The sequence below is a fragment of the Neovison vison genome, chromosome 8, assembly GCF_020171115.1.
Source record: "Neovison vison isolate M4711 chromosome 8, ASM_NN_V1, whole genome shotgun sequence".
NCBI lineage: Eukaryota > Metazoa > Chordata > Mammalia > Carnivora > Mustelidae > Neogale > Neogale vison.
In genome coordinates this window covers 116,216,093-116,239,989 of record NC_058098.1, presented here as the reverse complement: position 1 = coordinate 116,239,989, position 23,897 = coordinate 116,216,093, and the positions used below count along the sequence as shown (strand labels likewise).

The following is a 23,897-nucleotide window of genomic DNA, read 5'->3' as shown; positions in this document are numbered from 1 at the left end:
ATGGTGTTAAGGACCAACAATGCACATACCACAGCTGTCATTAAAATAATTAAATGTTAACTATATCACACTGAACCTCATGTTCTTACCACAGCAACAAATAATAAGATGATTGCTTGCTATGCAGTAACATCCTCACAGGTCTCTGTAATTAATCATCAGAGCAACTACAGAGTATTGGAGAAAACTCAGATATGCTCTGGGATACCCCTCGCTCAGAGGTAAGGGGGTCATCAATGTACAGTTTTTCAACAGCGCTGAAAAGTGTTGCTACTTGTTCATTGTCCTTTCATTCTTGTCCTCTTCCCCTCTGATGTCGCTAAAAGTGTCCCTGAATCATGAAGCAATTATCTCTTAGCTGAGCTATATCAACAAGAGGTGCTGATGAAAAGATCATCTGTGTCAGAGAGTGGCACTGTTGGCCACTCTAGGAAAGGTGAGCCTCAGCTAGGAGTTTGGGAGGAAACGGAAGGTTACCAACAGGTCTGATTCCGCTGGGAATCTGTGTAAGAGAATAACAGAAGGACATTGCCACTACAAGTTCAGTTCTTAGAGTCTGAGGCTGGAGGTGACAGAGCTTCTAAGGTCAATAAAGGTGATCTAACAGAGAGAATGAATGCCAGTTTCTACAGATTAGTTAATAATGGTACTGGACCGATGGCAGACTTGAAATGAGAGTTGAGTTTAGCACGGGTAATAGCCAGCACTGGGATCCAGAGACAACCCTCAAAGAACACAACTGAAAACAACCAGAGGAATGGCAAGAGCAGCCAGGTCACCTGAGAGCCAGCTACAAAAATAGGATGTGCTTGAGAACAACTGACACATAGTTCCCCGCTTCCTAATGTTGTGGATTAGTCTTAGATTTGAAGGTGGAGAGAAATCCACCAAGGAAAATGGGCTACATCTGGAACGTGCATTGGGAGCAAATTGTAGTAGTTGTTAGTTGTCTATTTGCTGTAAGAAAATGGTTAAGTGGCTATGCGCCCTCTTGAGTAGAAAATTGAACTGTGATAGATTTAGACAGAAATTGCACTCCGCTGGGGAATACCCACTGTAGGCATGAGAAGCATGAGTTGTCCCACATATAGGCTGTACTTCCTAAACCTGGGCTCACCCTGTAGTGGGGCATGGTGGGAAGTCTTCTCTTTCAAGGTCAGACAGTTAGGGGTTAGAATCAGGAAAGATTTTATAATTAATTTTAATCAAAGATCTCACTCTCTGTCAATTCTCCCTTTGCCCTTTCTTTCCCAATGGGGCATTATAACTACTTTAGTTGTAAGTGGAAGACTTTAGAAATACTATGTCTGGGGTGAATTGGAAGGTATTCCTAGGGTATACCAAAATTATCCAAAAAAGTAGCATTTGTATATAAGAAAATCCTATTTGCTTTTCTCTCTAGACTTAGAATAACAGGGTGCCAGTGCCTTGGGTGGGTTTAATTATTTATATCATGGTGATTAGTGTGTGGTTAGTGAGTCCTTATTGAAAGTTACACATGCCAGCAACCTGCAGTGAAGCTTTGTAAGACAGTGTTCTTGCTAAATTATTAAGATACAAAATGAATAATGAAGGGCATTTTAGTGGAAACTTACCTGAAAAAATAGCTGCTCAAGGTAGGAAAGGAAAGTGAGAGAGGAGGGGTGATGAGTCATTCTGTCCCTGATGGGAAAGGAAAGCAATCTTTCTCATAAATTACTGGATGATGGATATATCCACAGCTGATGGTATGAAAAACAGCAATATTTGGGCTTTGCGCACCTCCCAAACTCCTAGCTCAGGCTCTTGCTTATCTTCCATTCTCATACACCTTACTTGATTCCGGCATATCTAGTGCCTTCCCCTTGTCTTATCAATGGGAAGGGAAGATATAGGTAGTTCTTGCCACAAATTAAGAGGACAGATCATTTTTTATTGACTTCTCCTTACTGACCTGCTGTCCAGGCCATACTTGTACCTAGATTCCTATATTATCACCTCTATGCAAATAAGTGCTTTTCAACCTTTATTACCTATGTCTCCCTGCCTGGGTCTCTGATTCATATCACACCATTCCTATGGTATGAGTTTCTAATTGTTGCAGTAATAAATCACCACAAAAAGCTGTGAAGCAACACAGTGTTCTATTTTTCTGTTCTAGAGATTGGAAATCTGAAATGGTTTGGCAGAGTTACATTCCTTCTGGAGGTACTGAAAGGAATCTGCTTATTTGCCCTTTTTAGCTTCCGGAAGCTCCCCATATTCCTTGTCTTATGACCCTTCATCATTCTGACTCTTGCCTCTATGCATATCTTTCCCTCCCTCTCCTTCCATGGTCACATCATCTCCTTTGCCATTGATCCTCCACTGCCTTCTTATTAAGACTCCTGATTACCCAGAATAATCCAGGATAATCTCCCCTCTCAAAATCCTTAATTTAAGTCATATCCTCAATGTACCTTTTATCAGAAAAGGCAATTTACTGTCAGATTCTAGGAATTGGGATTTGGATAGCTTTGAATATCATTTTCAGATTCCCATGCCTATGAACCTATAGATACTGTCATTTGATATATCCTGGTCCATGTCTGGAATCTTGTTATTTCAAGTAACCATTATACCTGAATTGCTCTCACTTGATATCTCACGTTTCCCACAGTTGAACTTGGTTCACCAGTTTGATCGTCTTCACCCTCATTGCTTAGCTTGAGGTCCTTAAAATCTTTTGTCTGGAAACATTTTTTTAAAAAATTTTTGGGTTGAATTTTGAGCCTTAGAACCAGCCAGTCTGCTTAAAACCAAGCATCCTTCTCAGAATAAAATGTAGAAATTCTTTATCAACTCACAGCTTCTGAGTCCTTGGTCCTCCCCACTCATCTGTGATCTTCCACATTCCTATAGGAAAAACATATCCCTGTACCGTAACTGTAACTTAATCTAAGCCTTGAGCCCATATATGTTCTATGGTGGTCCCAGCATTTATAGCCTGGACCTGGCCCATGGCTGAAAGCCTGTCGGAGACACTTTGAGTTGACACTGTGGACAAGTGGAATTTCTCAGATGCTTCTGGTGCAATGTACCCAATCAGGCTACCAAAAAAAGTAGAATAGGAAAGGGAAGGAAAAAGAGAAAAGAAAAACCTCTGCCTTATTTGATCTGGGTGCTTTGTTTAGTTCTTCTCCATTTTTGTTCTTCCTAGTTTGTACTTGTGCCTGTCGTACCTGAGGTAGCACTTAGAGGTGCTCTGTAAATGTTTCATTTTCTCTTTGTCCCTGTTGATTTCATATGATTTCATATAAGCTAGTGACTATTAGCTGACTACTTGACTACTGATATGAAGAAAGTGTTAGGTAGGTATAAAATACGCATTCAGCAGTAAAAATTAGATTGATGGGGGTGCCTGGGTGGCTCAGTCAGTTAAGTGTCTGCCTTTGGCTCATGTCATGATCCCAGAGTCCTGGGATAGAGCCCTCCATTGAGTTCCCTGCTCAGCAAGGAGTCTGCTTGTCCTTCTCTCTGCCCTTTCCCCCACTTGTGCTCTCTCCCTCTCACACACACACACACTCTCTCTCTAATAAATAAACAAAATCTTTAAAAATGTAAAAATAGGGGCACCTGGGTGGCTCAGTTGGTTAAGTGTCTGCCTTCAGCTCAAGTCATGATCCCAGCGTCCTGGGATCGAGCCCCACATTGGGCTCCCTGCTCAGCTGGGAGCCTACTTCTCCCTCTCCCTCTGACACTCACCCTGCGTGTGCTCTCTCTCTCTCTACCAAATAAATAAAATCTTTAAAAATAAATATATAAATAAGAAAAAAAATAAAAAATTTAGGTTTATAATATTTGTTTCCATTACACCACATAAAATGTACCCTGAATTGCTAAGATTAAAGAAAGATAACTCTGGAAAACAGTATGGAGTTTCCTCAAGATGTTAAGAATAGAGCTACCCTATGACCCAGCAATTGCACTCCTGGGTATTTGCCCCAAAGATACAGATGTAATGAAAAGAAAGGGCACATGCACACCAGTGTTCATAGCCGAACACTTCCACAAACTATGGAAGGAGCAAGATGCCCTTCAATAGATGAATGGATAAAGAAGAGGCAGTAACAGGGGCACCTGGGTGGCTCAGTGGATTAAAGTCTCTGCCTTCGGCTCAGGTCATGATCCCACGGTCCTGAGATTGAGCCCCAAATCGAGCTCTCTGCTCAGCTGGGAGCCTGCTTCCCCCTCTCTCTCTGCCTGCCTCTCTTCCTACTTGTGATCTCTGTCTGTCAGATAAATAAATAAAATCTTAAAAAATAAAAAAAGAGGCAGTACATATACATGATGAAATATTATTCAGCCATCAAAAACGATGAATACCCACCATTTGCATCAACATAGATGGAACTGGAGGGGATTATGCTAAATGAAGTAACTTAAGCAGAGAAAGAAAATTATCATATAGTTTCACTCATAACTGGAACATAAGCAATAGCACAGAGGACCATAGAGGAAGGGAGGGTAATCCAAAGGGAGAGAAATCAGAAAGCACGATGAACCATGAGAAACTATAGACCCCAAGAAATAATCTGGGGGTTTCAGAGAGGAGGAGGGCAGCAGGAGTGGGTAACAGGGTGATGGGTATTGAGGAGGGCATGTGCTGTGAGGAGCACTGGCTGTTGTTATTAACTGATGAATCATTGAACACTGCCTTAAGGGCTAATTATGTACTATTACACAGTGGCTAACTGAACATAATGAAAAAAGTAAAAAAATAAATAAAGATAGGCTTACAGTCTTGTGCTCATTTAATGGGTAGGTGAACTAGAGAGGTTGAGGCACACTGTTGCATCTGGAATTTTGCCTCTATGTAAAATCAAATGCAACTTTTCTCTCTTATTTTTTTAAGAAGGATTTCTTAATTATGTTTTTCTATTTACTCTCAATCTTTTGTGGTTTCTGTGTTAAGGGGTATAGAGAGAGAAAGGAAGCAATGAAAAAGGGAGAAAGTGAAAATTATAGAGAACATATGGAAACAAAGTGGAAATCTGGGATAGATAATAGATGTGAGGAACTTGTAACAACCATTGGAGGTAAGAAGGGCATTTGGGTATACTCAAAGGAGAGAACTGTTTGAAAAGTGTAGAAAACTTTAAGAGTGAGTAGTTTCCTGGGTATTAAATCTAATATTCCTCAAATCCCTACGCTTCTGCTCTCCTCTACTGCAGACTTCCCGGACTTTATGTAATTCAAAATATTCAGGTGGAATTTAAACAATGGAGACATTTGAAATACCATTTGGGTAAAATGTGTTAAAGACAAAAAAAAAAAAAAACTCAGTGATTTAATTTTAATTCCTAAATTGCTATCTATTTTTTTTTGACAAATGCAGCAAATGAAAATTTGAAGAGATAAAAATTAGTTGGCTAGTGCTTTATTTTGTTCTCTTTTTCTACTGAAATGGACATCTAACAGTTCATATTCCTGGGATTGGTCCACTTTTTTCAGGGCTCAGGTGCAAAGTATTATTTAAACAGTAACGTTCTGGGTATTAATTAAGATACTCATTTTGAAAAATCCTTCCGTGAGTAGTTAGAACACCTCTGACATTCTCAAATAGTATATTAATAAGAAAATCATGAACAATGACTTTCTCCCCTGGACTTTTTAATCCAGTATGTTAGAGATGAAATTGTTCTGGTTTTTCTGTCTCAGCAGTGGGACACCTCTGTTATCCTCCAGGGCAGGCAGTCATCTAGAGCCCAGTCATCTTGTCCATGGCAGCCAGCACTTCCCCATTCATCCATAAGGTCTTTCCAATTCTCTTCTGCAACTTACACCTCTTCACAAGCGATTATGAACCTGCAACTCTATAGAGGGATCTGAAATAATTAGCCTTTTCCTTAGAAGAACCCTCTTGGAAATTTTCCACACATGTTAACAGAAGTTATAGGCATTTTAGATTACTAACTCTTTGGCATTTGTCTCTTTCTCACTATAATTTCATTAATTCTCCACATGCTCTTAGGGTTTAATACTGTATCAGTCAGTAGCTTTTGATCACAGTATGTATTTAAATATTTGCTTATTAAATTGCTTTCTGCAATTAAAAAGAACTGTCATTATGAAACAGGACACAGTGAAACCACAGCTGAAGATTATTCCAAGAGTGGGTTTAGTTTAAGGTGAGATTTAAAAACTGTCAGATTTAAATAAAGAATGCTTAATTGACTATGACTCACTGATCGGAGGCATCAGTCAACAAGTACTTCTGTAGGACCTATTTTTAGGTCAGGCATCTGATGTTCACTTGTATTTTGTTTTCTGCAGTCAGTATTCTCTCTCTCTTTAAAAATATGCAGTGTTTGATCCAAATTTAGGTTTTATTTCTTTCTGATCAACTCCTTAATGGATGTCACGCCACTAACCAATTATAATGATTCCGGTGCCCTTGGTATTTACCGTTGAGCTATTGCTTGTCAAAAGTTGTGCTAACACCTTGAAACAGTCACTAAATAACAAAATAATGAGCCTTAGATAATGACATCTTCCTGTCTGAGTTGGTTTGGATATTCGTACTGTGTTCTTTCATTTGTTGATTCAGCAAATATATAACAAGTACCAAATATTTGCCAGATATACTAGGCTTTTACCCATGTGAGTATGGGGGATTAGGATGAATTTCAGGATCTCCTTTTCAGCGCCATGAATGATTAATTTTGTGTATAGAATACCATTTGCATGAAATATCATTAGTTACGTAGACAGATTTCCCCCCTAATTAACGAAACAAGGGCCTGTACACTGTAGTTGCTCTAAATCCTGTGGTCAGAGTTTAAATCCCACCACTCTCCCTTGTGATTTGGGTGACCTTGGGCCAATTACTTAATAGTTCTCTGCCTCAGTTTTCTTACTGATAAAATATTTAAAAATTAGGTTGTTATTGAAGGTAACATTTCCAAAACATTGATCATAAGTATTGGCACATAGTATACATGTTAAATATATAAAAAGGGTAGAAATAAATCCTTGATTGGGGTGCTTGCTTAGTTGGTTTCCTTAAAGAAGTGATAAATCAAGAATGTTACTCTTTCGTTATCTTGCCCTTATACATTAATGCCTTTTGAAGTTGGAATCCTAATAAGAAAAGGTTGTTTGCTGAGATGGGGGTCTACACGCTCATTAAGTGCAGGAAATCCTAATGTACCACATTCTGCCTTAGCCATGACTTAAAAGAGGTCAGAACAATCTGTCCACTAGTACAGCACAAACAAGCTGTTGTTACCATTTAGTTGGAACGAGTTTATTATGTTTCTTAGTACCCCATTCAGTTTACCATACCCATCTGTGATCTAGTAGAGATTGCAGCACCAGTAGACATCAAGAGAGTACACGAAATTCTCAACAAACATAAAAGGAATTATAGCCTCTCCTTGGAAGTTAGTTTCCTCCTAATAAGAATAAAAACGTCTGCCTCCTTTGGAATCACCAATGTTGATTCCATCTGGTATCTTAATAAAGTAGAGGACATGAAACTGTTGCTTATATGTTTTATACCTAGGTGCTATTTTTATTATTACAGACAGCTGGGAATATTTGAGTTTGTTGAATTGCTCCTTTGCTGTCAATCATGGTTATTTGTGTTTCCTGCTTGGCCTTGTTTGTTTTGCTCTTGTTATAGACAAAATAGCAAAGAATTAAAATTTGAATTAATTGTATCTATATGTTTCCAGGTTACCAAATATAATTACCTACATACTATATTTGCAGGTGTTTGCTTTGCAGTTTGTGTGTGTGTAATTTACAACTCTGTGGATATTGTTACATTGTTATTTTTTGTAATTCAAGATTGAGTGGGACAGTGATACTACTCACAGTTTCTAATTCACTTAGCTTTTACTGGTATTGTTCTCAGATATTACAGAATATAGATAACTGGTAATTCAAGTATCAAGTATCTTTACTGGAAAAACTTAAATTGTGAGTTTCTTTGTTCCATAAATTTGATATAAATAAAGGACTAAAGAGGTTTCTATTTTTCTTAATTATAATGTATTTTTAGTGACATGTCGATTTACCCGTCAGTCCATACTCCTGCAACAGCACTATTCTGACCTTTAGAATAGTTGCTTCCTTTAGCATAGTTGGCTCTTCTTAGGTTAAAATGTGCCTCTGCATTACTTACCTCTTGTTGATTCTATACTTGTTTTTCCAAGTGATGTAATATTGAGCGAATAAGCCAACAAAAGGGAGAAATTGCTTATGCCTTTTGTGTTTAAACTAGAATGAATGTGGCTAGAAGTCATTAGCCTCTGGCCTAAAATGAGTCTATATCTTCTGGCCTGGGGAGAAATATTTGTATTGTCTCTGAAATGTGCCTTACCCATGCTTCATTCTTTTGAAGCCAGTACCAATAGCCTATCAGAATGACTAAAAAAATGTCAAAATACAAATCACCATTATCTCTTATATCATTTTCTTACTTTTCCTATGCCAGTTTTATTTACATGATTTTGATTTGCTATTTTAATGTGCAACCAAAAACACAGAGTAAAATTTGTGGGTAGCAACAATCATTGATATCAGATTAAACAGTCTAAATGTTAAAAACGATGAAATGCTCAGATTTGCTGAGGTCTGTTGTGAATGCATTACTGAAGCTTTCTTATTTTTAAGTGGCCTTCATTCCAAAAGGCTTTCATTATTTCCCACATAGTAGATAGGCAATTATCTCTCTTCTAATTTCATTTCCTTCAAGAGGCCTTTTCGCCACCATTTCACCTTCTTGTCTTTCCTCGCCTTATATTGATGGGATAGTATATTTCCATTATCTTTGCAGTCTTTTTCTACTCCTCTTAAAATTGAATTACATTTGGTCTGCTGTTCTAGACATGAAGTGTTGGCCTGAGTTACTTAAGCTCAGTGAAGTACAGGAATTTTATTACTCCAGTTCAAGCATTATATGTGACAAGTTTGTCAAAGATGGAAACCCAAGATTTTTTTCAAAAACGGAAATGGTCCTTTTGTGTTTGTGACTTTGGATAACGCGTATAGTCAAACTGATAATCACCTTTACTACTGACTCCTATGGTCTCCCAGACCATCTAGCCACTGTTGATCAATTAATGTTGGTATATCAGTTTTATAAGAAATTTACTGTTTATATTTCCTCTTAACCTTACATGAAATGTTTTCTGTAGTGTAAATATTGGAGCTCCTTAAAAACAAATAGTCTTTTTTTAAAGATTTTATTTATTTATTTGAGAGAGAGAGAGAGCATGAGAGGGGAGAAGGTTGGAGGGAGAAGCAGACTCCCCATGGAGCTGGGAGCCCGATGCAGGTCTCAATCCCAGGATTCCAGGATCATGACCTGAGCCAAAGGCAGTCGCTCAACAGACTGAGCCACCCAGGTGCCCAAGAACAAATAGTCTATTAAAAAATTATATGGTATATAAGTTATCTTAGCACAGACAATACAGCTTTTTTTTTTTAATTTTATTCTTTTTTTTTTTTTGACACAGAGAGATCACAAGTAGGCAGAGAGGCAGGCAGAGAGAAAGGAAGGGAAGCAGGCTCCCCGCTGAGCAGAGAGCCTGATGCGGGGCTCGATTCCAGAACCCTGAGATCATGACCTAAGCCGAAGGCAGAGGCTTTAACCCACTGAGCCATCCAGGTGCCCCAACAATACAACTTTTACCTCCATGTCTGTCACTAAGATGATTCATTATTTTGAAGCGTGGCAGGCAAAATGGTTAGTAGTTTATACTTTGGGTGGATGTTTGTAACATTCTTAGATTTAGCTTTGGTATCCAGGAAAATCAGAGAGCAGCTGAAAATCTGATTTGCATTGTTAAAAATGCACTAAAGCTGGAATATATTGATGTGCATATCTGTCAAAAAAGAAAAGTCAGTGGTTATTACATGTGAATAGCATTTTAGATATCATTTTATATAATATTTTATGAGTTTTAGTTGTTCTTGTTTTTGTTTTTAATAAATTGTACTCAGTTAAGACACAAAGCAAATGAGCAGTTTCCATTCCAGAAAATAGGAACTGTTGCTAGATTTACAGAACATAACAATTCCATTTAATTTTATATGATTTATTTAAATTTTAAGTAAAATTTATTTCAGAGTTTAATTGTAATACATGTCCATAATTTTTTAAATATAAAATATTTAAAAGTAGAATAAAAAGAAGCAAAAACATGAGAACTCAGATAAGGCCACTTAAATATTTACTATGTTTAACACTAATCTCCTTTTGCATATTTTGCTTAATTTAACACACTTATACCATAAATATAATTCAGGTTCCTGAATGTTTTACTTCTTTTTTTTTAAAGATTATTTATTTATTTATTTGACAGACAGAGATCACAAGTAGGCAGAGAGGCAGGCAGAGAGAGAGAGAAGGAGGCAGGCTCCCCACTGAGCAGAGAGCCCGATGCCAGTCTCCATCCCAGGACCCTGGGATCTGCCACCCAGGCGTCCCTGAATGTTTTACTCTTATAGCAAAAGAATTCCTCACAATATAAGCTTAAAGAAAAGGTTATTTTATTGGCTGTATAAATGCCTTGGTCATTGCCTACTACTTACTGTATTGTTTTATGATCATTTAGTATACTTGCCCTCATAACATAATTTTAACATCATTTGCATAAACCTATTTCTTTTAATATGCTTTAGGTATTTTCCTCAAGAGACCCCCTAGAAGTGGAATTACCCTTTCAATGAGTGGGTCCAGTCCTTGTTGCCTGCAATTATTCCGAATTTAAAGTATATTTATTTGCAATGAATATTTTAGATTATTCCATCACATTTATTTATCATTGTAAGGCACTTTATGTTAATGTTGCTTTACCAGTACACCATTTTGCATTATAAATTGGCTACTTGTTATACATACTCCTTAGTCTAGAAATCCTTGAGGACCGCAATTCCTAAAAATCCAGTTTTCTTGAGAGAGAGTGAATATAATTTGTTTCCCTTAGGAGAAAAATATACTTAATGACCAAACACTTGGACTTTTAACTTATTTCATATTATGTCTGCATATCTTTTTTCCCTGTGCCCCACACTCAATGAAAGTGTAAAATTTCATTAGTACAACATTCATGCCTTTTACCTTTGGTGCTTTGTCTGATTCTCAACACCTAATAATCATGATAAATACAAATTAAGTTAAATTGAGTAAAACAAAGCAGTAGCCACACACATACTTTGACATCAGTGCTTGTTTTTAGGTACTTAACATTGGATTTTTAAATTACTAAGATAATGTTAGTGAATTAATGCAACATACACAAATGCACTTTGCTATTTCTAAAGGGAGTTTGTAAAAAAGCATAGTGATCATAAATCCACATTGTATTATTGCTGCTTACCAAAAAAATAATATGAGATGGAATTATAGCTGATTTATAAGCTGTAAAATGTAAAATGCTACAAAAAATAAAGAAGATGCTCAGAGCATCTCTTGGAAGAGTGAGAACTGGCTTTTTATCTTCCTAATGATGCTATATGCACCTTATTTTTTTAACTCCTTTGTTGGAGAAGCAGGCAGCATATTCCCTCCTGGAGAATATTATCCCTGTGTATGTTCATAACTACATTCCCTTGGGAGCTAAGGACCATCTTGCGGCATTTGAATGAATGCCTCTGACAGTGCATAACTCAACACAGGTTTTCTAAGAAATCATATCATTTTAAACATCTAGCTATTCAGAGAATCCAAATACTATCTATTCTTAAAGAATATTATTATTCCTAGGAGGGCTAGTTCTCATTTTTTAGACCACTTGGAAATAGGCAATAACAGAAATGTGAAGGGGGTAATAAAAAGTAATTACCTTTTCCAAGTAAAATCAAATAGAAGTTGTTTCTCTATAATTTTTTTCAATTTATGTCTTTATCCAGCAGATACAGATTTACCACCTAATATTTACTGGACTGAATACTAAATGCAAAATTAAATAAACTTTAATTTATTTAAAGTCATAGATTCTGAGAACTGTTGTATAAGAATAGTGTGCATGGGGCACTTGGGTGCTCAGTAGGTTAAGTACCAGACTCTTAGTTTCAGCGCACGTCATGATCTCAAGGTTGTGGGATGAAGCTCCACAGTGGGGGCTCTGTGCTCAGCGTAGAGTCTGCTTGTCCCTCTTCCACTGCTCCTCCCCCAGCTCTCATGCGCTCTCTCTCTCTCTCTCTGAGATAAATAAAAATCTTAAAAAAAAGAAAAATAGTGTGCATGGGTTGCTCAGAGCAAGGGCTCGTGACTCGACTGGGGCTTAAGATTTTTTTTTTTTAAGATTTTATATTTCTTCATGTAACACAGAGAGAGAGATCACAAGCAGGCAGAGAGGCAGGCAGAGAGAGAGGGGGAAGCAGACTCCCCGCCGTGCAGAGAGCCTGATGTGGGGCTTGATCCCAGGACCCCGAGATCATGACCTGAGCCGAAGGCAGAGGATTACCCCACTGAGGCACCCAGGCGCCCCAGGGCTTAAGATTTTTGAAGGCTGGGTTCAGCTTAATTTTTCATACAAGAGGAAACAAGAAAAAGATGGGGAAGAGAGTAGCACATTTCAGGCAGAAGATGCCTTCCATGCAGAGTACACTGACATAAAACATGAGAAAGAAGGTAAAGTTGCATCAGGTCCAGACCTTGGAGGGACTCGTGTTGAAGGAAATCCTGAAGATATTTTGGGAAGCTTTAATAAGAATGACATGCTCCAGTATCCAGCGGAGTGGAGAATGGACAAGGTGTCTACATGTAGGGCAGGACTATGAGGATAAAATTAGAACCGGGCAGTACAAGAGTTTCTTTCTTTATGTCTGTAGGAGAAATTTCAGCAGTCTGGACTAAGTGAGTGGCAGAGGAAATGTGTAAAACACACACAATTAGAGGGATTAAGGCTGATTATGGATTGTAGAATCAACAATATTTGATGGCCTATTAGCAGGGGGAGAGTAGGGTACAGTGCTGTTAAGGAAGCAAAGATGAATTTGCCTTAAGTGACTATATCTAGTTAGTATTTCATTTTTTAAAAAGAACTAAACATGTGAAAAGGTTAGACTTGTTGCTTTACTTTGATTTGTATCCATTTTGAACATGAGACATGAAGGTGGACATACATGTCTAGCAGGCTGCTGGAATATGGATCTGGGTGACAAAAGAGCCAGATCTACTGTGCAATAGCAAACACGTACTTGAAGTGAGAATAGGATTGTTTGGAGGAATTGTGGATTCAGAAGCACAGGACTAGGAGAAAAGATTAAAAAAGGGGGGGGGGAATAAGTCAGAGAAACTTAAGAATATCTAGAAAAAATAAGAAAGAATGGTGCCACAAAACCCAGGGGAGGAAGAAATATTGTGTCTGGTGAAATGAATGGGTTAAAGATTGAGGTCACAGGACTGCTACGCTGACAGAAGTGTGATGACTTAACCTTTCTGAGGGAGTAGGCATGGACTGGGGTCCCTTAGAGGGGCCACTTGTCACTTATACCTGGATAGTAGTTTCAATCATTCTAGATGGCAACTGAATGTATTATATAACACTGTTTTAGGTATATATTCATTCAAGCCTATATCAAATAAGCCTGTACATATATACGCTAGCAGAAGCTCCAGAATTTCTTTATAGAGGAGACATATAGATATCTTCCCATTTGAAACACAAGGAAAAGAATCATTTCTTGAGGTAGTATTTCCACAATACATAATTGGTTTTTTATAAGCCTTTTTTTAAAAAAAAAATTATTTATTTATTTGACAGAGAGAAATCACAAGTAGGCAGAGAGGCAGGCAGAGAGAGAGAGGAGGAAGCAGGCTCCCTGCTGAGCAGAGAGCCCGACGTGGGGCTTGATCCCAGGACCCTGGAGTCATGACCTGAGGCAAAGGCAGAGGGTTAACCCACTGAGCCACCCAGGTGCCCCTCCATAGTTGGTTTTTACTTGGAGATTGTTTTTTAGGGGTGACCGATAGTGGTTGATAGAGGGTTGGCTGATAGTGGTTGTGGTGGTAGGTTTATACTGCCAGATTCCATGAGCCAGCTCTTGCCACCACATTAAGTGTGTAGACTCCTATGTAGGTAGCCCTTCAGGTTCTCTCTTGGTAATCTGATGTGAGCTTTAATGAGGACAGCATGATTTTCCATTCTAGGTATGTTTGTCCATTCTAGGTATGATAACCCATTTAGATGAAGTCCTCCCTAGAAAGCAAGTGGGAGATGTGATTTTCTTCTGGAATATTCTCCAGTGCCATTCATCAGTACTTGCTTTAATCAAAGCTCCCATGTAATTACGATTTTATTTTAAAAAGTAAAACAGTGGAGAAAGATGTGTTACAAAGTTTTTGAAACCATACATTTGGGTCTCTGGAGATAGAGAGCACCTTGCATCTGCTGACAGAGAAGTATTGCTCAAGCTTAAGATGAAATTAGAACTGAAGCCAAGCACATGCATTTAAAAAGTTTATTTTAGTCCTACTCCAGACTCTTTCAATAAAATAATGGTATTTCTTCTACTCAACTTTCATATATTAACATAGCTGACAATGTGGAGGTATTTCAAAGCTGACATTGCTGGTATAATTTTTGTGAAAGTTTCAATGTCTAATAGAAACATGAGGAACATTAGAAACAGAAAAGCCATTCCTCCCTATCTTTTTTTTTTAAGTGTTTATATCTGCAAATGACCTCTCAAAGGGAAGCCTTCTCAAATGTTACCTTTTTTATGAGTAAAGAGAGTAAAATCACTTCATCCAAGTGTAAGTAATATGAATAAGAAAATTCTCATTATAACATTTTTCTAGGACCCTTTTATTTAGCTCAATAGCACTCAAAGGGCTATAGTGATAAACTTCAAAGTTGGCTGTAGTGGAATATTCTTCCATTTAACATCAAGCCAATGCTAAAGAAAATTGCTGCCATATTTTCTAAGTTATTAACCTTTACAATGAGATATATTTTCTGTGCGTGGAGAACTTTCTCTTCTATGTTAATGTGAACTCAAGTTAGAGGGATTAATCAAATAAATAAATTGAAATTAAGCCATACAACACTGCTTTATGTTGTCCTTTCTACATTTGCCTCTAAGTTACTTATTGGAAAAATAATTGTAGAAAATGTTAGAAACTCTTTCATTGATCTCAAGAATGGCATTTTATTACATCAATAAAAGTGAAGATACGAGTTAAAATATATGCCTTTTTCTTAAAAGTATGCTAAAGGATCCTGTTTTAAACAGTCCTCAGAAATCTTTATCTATGCCTGAATTTCCTCATCCAAACTCTCTATTCCTTCACTGTGGTTCCAGCCAATTTCCTGACAAAAGTAATCAAAAACACCTTTATCCATTCATTTTCCTTCCACCTTACAGCACTTGCCATAGTACGGCCTGCCTAAATTGCCCAAATTCCCTCTTTTAATCTTCTCACGGCTTAGTCTTCCATAAATGTTTCCATAATTTAACTTCCCCCAAAAAACATTGCTCAGAGTTATCAAGGTGTGCTTGAGTACTTCTTAACCTGTCTAGATACAGCACTTTTTCAGCCACACTCCAGCCGAGCTCATTCTGTGTATGTGCTTGTCCTGCCTAAAACCTACCTTGGCAAATAATTTGATCCAGACATCATTCTGATAGTTCTTTATGCTGTTCACATTCACTGCAATAGTTGAACACATAAATTTAGAGGAAGACGTCCAGGAAATAAAAGTTAGTTTTGCAATTACCTTTTTGTGAGCATATGACTTGTTTCTCTGCCGCTCAGTCTTTGCATCTGTATTTTAGGAACAATAAATTATAAATTGCCGTAAATATTAATTACATAAATATAAAACACTTAGCTAAATGCCTAACACTTTGGAAGAGGTGAAGAGGTATTAACCACTATCATTCTCAATAATCCTGTTCGTTTGCTTTTTTAATACATCTTTGGGTAATCTACAATAAAGTGAGACTTGGTGAAATAAGCATGGAATTTGAAGTTAAAGAGAGCTGTGTTAATAATGGTGTCACTTATACCGTATTAACTGTGTGCATTTAAGTGTCTGACCCTTAAGTCTTATAGCGATGATTCCGTAGTATCTACATATAGCAGCAGACTAAAGTTTTTCTATTCAATGCCTTTTGAATAAGTAAATGAGTGATGTACATTTGTGTATGTACATTGCAATGTTGGTCTTAATAGTTTAAAAAATATCTTCATTAAATCACTCGGCACAATGATTTATTTATCACATATGGAAAGTATATTGTGCTAGGCACTGGAAGTAATTATAAAAAGACCTGGTAAGGATCATTATTGATTTGTGTGGTACATAATATAATGCTACTTAACGTTAATCTGGTTAAATAATTCTTGGGAAACAGTAGCAGGTATTTCTGCTCAAGATTAAACTGTAATTTATATATATCTGGTATGTCTGGAAAGCTGATGAAGCAGGCCTTCCCAAATCAATTTCCACAACTCTTTCTTTTCCCTCAAAATCCTACCAAGTCACCTGAGACAGTGATAGGGTATAGCCTTAAGAGCAACACAGTCTAGAGTAAGCCATCAGGAAAAGGCATTCAGGGTCAGCAATGAGAATGCATGCCAGCAGGACTTGGAAATGTGGCCCAGGGGAACAGTGGCTTTGGAGGGAAGTGGGCTGCCTGGAAGGCATCTATGGTCCCAGACTGAGCACTGGGGAACAGGCACTGGACAAAATTTTCTAGCCTTAGCTGGGAAATAGTAAGTCTGGATTACATAAGAGATGATGACTGAGAAAAACCCAGTCATGTAATCTAGAAGTTTCCCCTCGCCATGGGAAATGTTAGTAAAAAGAAAGCATTATTTAGGGTTTACATATTAGTCACTCAACCAGAACAGTGAAAACAGTAATAGTTTATTTTAATGTTTATCAAGTCAAGTGTGCATTTCTAAAATCAAGTTCCTATTACTTATTGATTCCTCTTGGGGTGGTATTTAAATGAATTTTATAAAGTCAATAGAATATGTATTATTACCATATAAACACTAATTGCATGAATTAATTTTCTGTGTATCTTTAGGTATATGATCCCTTCAATAGTTTTTGCTATTTTTCCAAAGCCGTGTAGTGATAAAGGGACCCATAAACAGAAGGTGAGGCAACACAATTGATTGTATAAGGTGCTACCTTGAAACTGACTTATAAAAGTTAATGATTAATAAAACTTTTTTTCAGTTCATAAAATGTGTTTATTTAACTTGCTCTTGAAGTATCTGACAATTAGAAGCATTCTATTATCATATTGGAGTAAAATCCAATTAAATTACAAAGCCATCCCTTCTTCCAGAAACCCTCACAGAAGCAAGAAACAGCTCTTGAATAGAGGTCATATCCAGATTTTAAAGAACACACTTGCAGTAGAATCATGGTGAGAATATAATGATGGAGAAGAATTAATTAGAAAAACAAACTAAAATACTGTAGTGTTATTTCCAAAAACAGATACAATGATTGACACGTGCTCATGAACTTTCTGAACTAATGTAGATGGAAATCTCTTGCCACTTGACATTAAAATTCCAGTAGCAAATGTTTCTGGATGTATCCCAAGCTGAGTAATTATATTTGGTTCATAGCATAAGCATTTGATGGTTTTATGCTTCTCAGTATGTCCTGTTTTTACAATTTCACCAAAGATTGCATTTTTAAAAACACTAGTATTAAATGGCAAAATCAGTGAAAGTAAGAAAAAGAAAAGGCAACCAAATACAATTGAGATAAGACACAATATGGCTTAGAAATAATGAGGGAGATATAGAGATATTGTAATACCTAAACACCTAAACCTTGGCCTTAGATGATCTTTGAATTCTATATATAGGTCTATACCTATTTAAGAGGAAAAAAAAATATTTGAGTGTGGGCCTTGAGCTCAGTGGATTCTGTGGCTGGTATGCTCCTGTATAATGAAAAGGAGAGGGGGAAGATACCTGCTGTAATAGTAAGTGATAGATGAACCAATGGTCAGTGTTATCATCTGTCTTTTCCCAAAATCCTCGTCTAACCTGATGGGACAGACTATCCCCGTCCAGGTTCTCTTGGATCTCTTTGGCTCCATGAGGTTGGTACTGACTGCTAGTCAATGAAGCCTAATGATTCCCAAAGTCTGTTCAGATATCTTACTAAGTCAGCATCAAAAAGAACATGTGGCCACGTTGTTTTTACTCATTTCATCAGTTTTGGCATGCCAGTTTGTTTGAATGTACCATGCTGAGAAAATGGTGAGTAGAACATAATTCAGTAAAAGAAACCTCAAAATGAGCATACCAGAAAAACTGAAGAAGTAATCTATGAGCTTCAAGCCTCGAACACAGCATTAAGAGGAAGTGTCCAGAAGTTGCTAGTTAGCATAGCCTGCTACTGACAGGACAGCTTGCTCTGGCAGAGAAACCAGTGCTGTGATCCCAGCTACATTTGGTTACGTTGTAGGCAGGGGTATGAACTGAAAGTCACAATCTGCAATTTGGACACAGACTACTAAAGAGAAGATTCTTCCTGATAGCCACACAGAGTGACTGCCCATTAATACTCTCTTCTGGAACGCTCAGAGAGCGAGGAAAGTAGGCCACTGGGTCTCATCGTATTATTCTTAGTGTGTTACATGTTCTGGAATAACTGGGGTGAGAGAATGATGTAATTTGTGCTATAACTCCCCTTTGCCCTCCTTCTTGTGGGTCCTTGCAGTAAACCACCATTGAAAAAGATAATCTTTGTAACCCTAGAAACAGTGAATCATTTGATCTCTTATAGGAGACAGGGACAGAAATGTAAGCACCCAGATTCCAAAACTGCTGTAGTGTGAAAGGCTGTGGCGTAAAAATGGTTAGTAGAATTTGGGGCTGAATTTAAAGCGGTTTTAAAAAAATAAAAATGAGGTTTCTGTAACACTGTATTTTGGTTTTGAAAAGAAATTTATTTCACAGAACACTATATACAGTTTTTACTTCATCTGATCCTCAAAATAGGCCCAGTGAAGGAATAGGTATTATGTTTAATTGACAGATAAAGAAATTTAACCACATGGAGATTAAAAGATCTTTGAATATGTTTTATTAGAAGGGACCAGCAGAGTTGGGACTGGTACAGAGGCATTCTGGATCTAATCCCAGTTCTGTGTATGCAGGGGTACACACACTTGGGCATACTATACCCTCTGCCCTGAAATGCATATCAAGTGCTGCCATCTGCTTAAATGTCTAATTGATTCACCATGACAATGGACATTCCCATATAATTGATAGGAGTTAGAAGCCCTGGTAAATGCATGTACAGCCAAAGAGATTTTTCATTTTAATTTTTAAATCAAATCTTGTAAGGCTATTACAGGACGACTGAAATTCCATTTGACTTGCAGACTTCCGATTTAAAACAAGAACCAGACTCTTTTGTCATGCAAAGCGAACAGAGATGTATTTGATGTAATCGAACCACTTCTGTACACCAGTTGATTTTAATCCCATGGCTCTTCTTTTGATGTAAGAGCAACAAAAAGAATAGCAGTGGGTAACACCAAAGGAGTGCAAACTGGACCAGGCTTTGTCCTAAGTGCTTTACGTATACTAACTTGAAACCTCATGCCAACCTGATAGAGAAGGAGCAGTTATTATCCCCCTTCATAGACTATGCAACTAGACTAGAATATTGCATAGTGAGTGAGCAACAGAGCTGGGTTTTGCCTCTGCAGGCTGATTCCAGAATGTAGGCTTTTAAAGAAGAAAGTGGACTGCCTCTCATAGAAATAGGATTACTTAGTGGAGGGGAACCAACAGAGCACTTTGCAGTCACACAGAATGGGCTAGGTTTCTGGTTTCACCATGGCCCAGCTAGTTGTACTACTCTAAACAGGATGTTTCCTTATGTCTGCTATAACTGATTCATCTGCAAAGTGGAGATACCTGAAAAACCCTTTGCCTAGCATCATTAGGAGGTTCAAGCAAGACGGTACAGGTAATGCCTACTTTATTGCCTATTAGGTAGCCACTATATGGTAATTGTTGAAGACAAACGGAAATTAGACTTTTAACATAACTTAAATCCATTAATGCAAAGAGGAAGAAGAGGAGGAGGAGGGAGAGGAAGAGGAAGGAGGAGAAGTAGAAAAGGAAGGAAAGAAGAGAGGGTAGGAAGAAAGAAGAAAATTCTGTGGAACGCCTGGGTGACTCAGTCAGTTAAGTGTCTGCCTTCAGCTCAGGTCATGATCTCAGGGTCCTGGGATGGAGCCCCCATGTCTGGCTCCCTGCTCAGCGGAGACTCTGCTTCTCTCTCTCCATCGGATCCTCCCCCTATTCATTCTCTCTCACTTCTCTCTCTCTCTCCTCTCTCAAATAAATACATAGTATCTTAAAAAAAAAAAAAGAATCTGAAGCCCAAAAGGGGTAGGTGGCTAGTTTTCTATAATGCAGGATCAAGAGTAGACACTAAGCCTTTCAACTCTGCTCAGGGTTCTTTGAATCCCAAAAGAGTAGATAAATTATCTAACATTTATTTTTCAATTTAAGAACTTAACTATTGAAGTATTTTCAATTCTTTTCATCTGTTTAAAGATTATCTTTAATTCTTTTCATCTGTTTAAAGATTATCTAACATTTACTTTTCAATTTAAGAACTTAACTATTGAAGTATTTTCAATTCTTTTCATCTGTTTAAAGATGAGTCTACCACAAGTGGCTGTTACCAGGCTATCCTCTCAAACTCAGGTATATGTCACAATTAAATACACAAACACTCTCTCTCAAATACTGACAATACGTGAATCATCTTGGGAAATGAAAAAAAAAAAAAAAGTAGCAAGCATAGTCCTGTGTCCTCAAACCAATTGAATCAGAGGAGTCATTTGTCTTGCTTCTTAGAGCGAGGATGTCTGCTTATTTATGTATTTGACAGGAGCTATAGATTGAAGTAAGGGGTCAGGAGAACCATAAAATATTATGAAAAGTAAAATCAAACCAGACAAATGCAAAGCAAACTTTGAAAGCAAGGGAACCTTCAACCTTGACTCAGTTGTCCATCAGCAAAATCGCTGAGCCAATCGCTTGCTACGTTTTATCAAGACAATGAGAACACAAGCTATCAAGGCCATCATGCTGGTCTTAATGAAGGGTTTTGAAAGAAAGCAGTCCTTGCTACTTGGACTGGCACTGCGAGGGCATGGACTGAAATGAACCCCATCATGTTTTTTGTACGTACCGTGGCCTGTCATGGAGAATTCAAGTTATTTAAAGGCAGAGATCTTAAAAATCTTTTCAGGGTACCTAGCATATGACTGAATACAGAATTATAGAAGGAGAAAAAGAATAAAGACTGCTAGCTGAATTGAACTGAAATACAGCTCCAAAGGCTATTAAGAACAAACAAGACTAAAGGGATTTGCTCATTTGATATTGTAGAGTCACTGCCTTAGAGTAGTGAAATCTGCAGATAGATTAAAGAAATGTACAGAATTTTAAGGATTGAAAGTGGTGGTGATCTGCATTCTTGAAAAGCGGCAGCAGAATTCTCCCAACATGCGGCATATGATAAAAGCCCTTTGTTACCATTCTTTAGATGGTAGAAAATAGATGTCACCTGAAAACAGGTTTTGACCATATAATCCATTTTTTACTTTATTACTGCAGTGTTTGTCTTCCCTCTGTCAAATCCTGAGCCAACCACTTCCAGACTGTCTGGGGAGATAAAGGAAAAGGAATATCCAGGGCAGCTGAGACCCTGAGGAAAGACCTATGAGAGTGGAGATGCCTCCTTCACCTGGGGAAGAGAGAGAGAAGGGCCACCATCAGGAACAAGAGCCCCATGGCCCCTGCGAGGGCAGAACTCAGCATGGCATAGGAAAAGAGCTCTTGGTTCAGAAAAGCGTTCCTGGCATAACCAGTGATGAGGCTCCCAAACATTGTCCCAGCTCCAGCCCCAGAGCCGGCCACTTCTACCATGGCAGCCATAGCCCCAGTGAACTTGGCTACCGTGTCTATGTCCCTTGAAATGGCGCTGGTTCAGAAGGTGTGGCTGGGCATAAGTGAGGTCAGGGGATATGGGGCTTCCAAGCTGCTATTGTGTCTCCCATGATTTTAGTACCGCTGCGGACAGTGCTCAGCTTCACCACTGAGAGGGGCTCCTGACCAAGAAGGGGGTGGAGATGAATCTTGCACAGGCGGACATCTTCAGGGGATGAGGGGCTGTGGCAGGAAACCTGCTCCCAGTGCAGAGAAGACAGACTACACTCAGTCTTCTCAAACTGACCCAGCTCTGAAGTTACAACAGCAGAAACTCTGGACATTTGCCTGGAAAGAAAGGAATTAATGTTATCAGTCTGAGATACCAGCATGGTTTTGATGGGGTTTTCTTTAAACAGTAGAGTATATGAGTATAGAGTATATAGAGTATAAAGTATAAAGCAGGGGCTGTGGGAGCTCAAAAGAAGGAGGGCAGCAAGGGCTGCTCCCGTGCAAGAGATGACGCCCCATCTCAGAACCTCTCTCCTTGCTAGGGACTCACACTGTCCCACTGTCCCTCTCAGAGGAGATTCTCCCGATTTTACTTGGATAAATATAAGATAGGTACAATTCTGACAGTGAGCAGATTATGGCTATTCCCTTTACATTCCTTATTACTTCTCTACACCAAGCTGAATAAAAAAACATAGTTAATGAGACATGCATAAGAAATCAAAGACTGATGAAGGAAATGCAAATAACTTATAAATACGCATAACTGTGATCCTAGGCTTTTACTTTCTACCCCTGCCTTTCTTCTTTTCACCTGTGTCTTGCTCTACTTCCATTTATCCTCTTAAACCCAGCTTCAGTCCCTTTTAGAATGTGGCATAATATAAGTGTAAAATAAGAAAATCACATATAATCAAAGACAACCCTACTGAAAAATACACCGTTACATGTGTTCGTGTTTCTCAAGCTTAATTGAACTCACAGAGCTTCTTTAATGTACGTCTGTTGACATCCATCGGTAGTGTCTTTATTGATGCAAGTGCATATGCAGATCAGTGCACTTATTGTAAGTGCATGGTTCAATGAATTTTTATAAGATAAACACTTCTGTAACAGCACCAACATCAAGAAAAAAGAAATTGCCAGCACCCTATAAGCTCTCCTGATCTACCTTTCTGTTTCTGCTCCAACAAATGTACCCACTGTCCTGATATTTATCACCACAATGCAAGGTGGGTTTTTTCTATAGTATAAAAATACTGGGGCACCTGGGTGGCTCAGTGGGTTAAAACCTTTGCCTTTGGCTCAGGTCATGATCCCAGGGTCCTGGGATCCAGCTCCCCCAAGTCTGGCTCTCTGCCCAGCAGGGAGCCTGCTTCCCTTCCTCTCTCTGCTGCTTCTCTGCCTACTTGTGATCTCTGTCATATAAATCAATAAAATATTTTTTAAAAAATGGAATCATACCATATTTGCTGGTGGCTTCTTTTGTCCAAATGTATGTTTATATAATTATATTTACATTATTCATCATATAAACATAAATTCATAAATTCCTTGAATAAATGACCATTTAGATCATTTGCCATTTTTTGAAATTGGGTTATTTGCTTTTTTGTTGTTGAAGTGGAACAGTTCTTTATATATTATAGATACAAGTCCCTCATTACTCAAGCTGTGGCCTTTTAGCTTTCTTTTTTTTATTCCAATATAATTAAAATACAGTTTTATGTTAGTTTCAGGTGTACAATATAGTGATTCAACCATTCCACACTTTGCCCAGTGCTCATCACAGTTAAGTGTACTCTTAATTCCCTTCACCTAGTTTACCCATCCCCCACCCACCTCCCATCTGGTAATGACCAGTTTATGTCTTTTAACTCTCTTAATGGTGTCCTTTGTAGCACAAAATTTTTTAGTTTTGATGCTCAATTTACACATTTTTAAGTTATTTTTTTCTTTT

General features: G+C 38.0%; 1 pseudogene; it reads right to left on the bottom strand.

The window, feature by feature from the left end:
- Window positions 1–21,739: 21,739 nt before the first annotated feature.
- Window positions 21,740–22,172, bottom strand: LOC122915476 (annotated as a pseudogene).
- Between the last annotated feature and the right edge of the window lie 1,725 nt (window positions 22,173–23,897).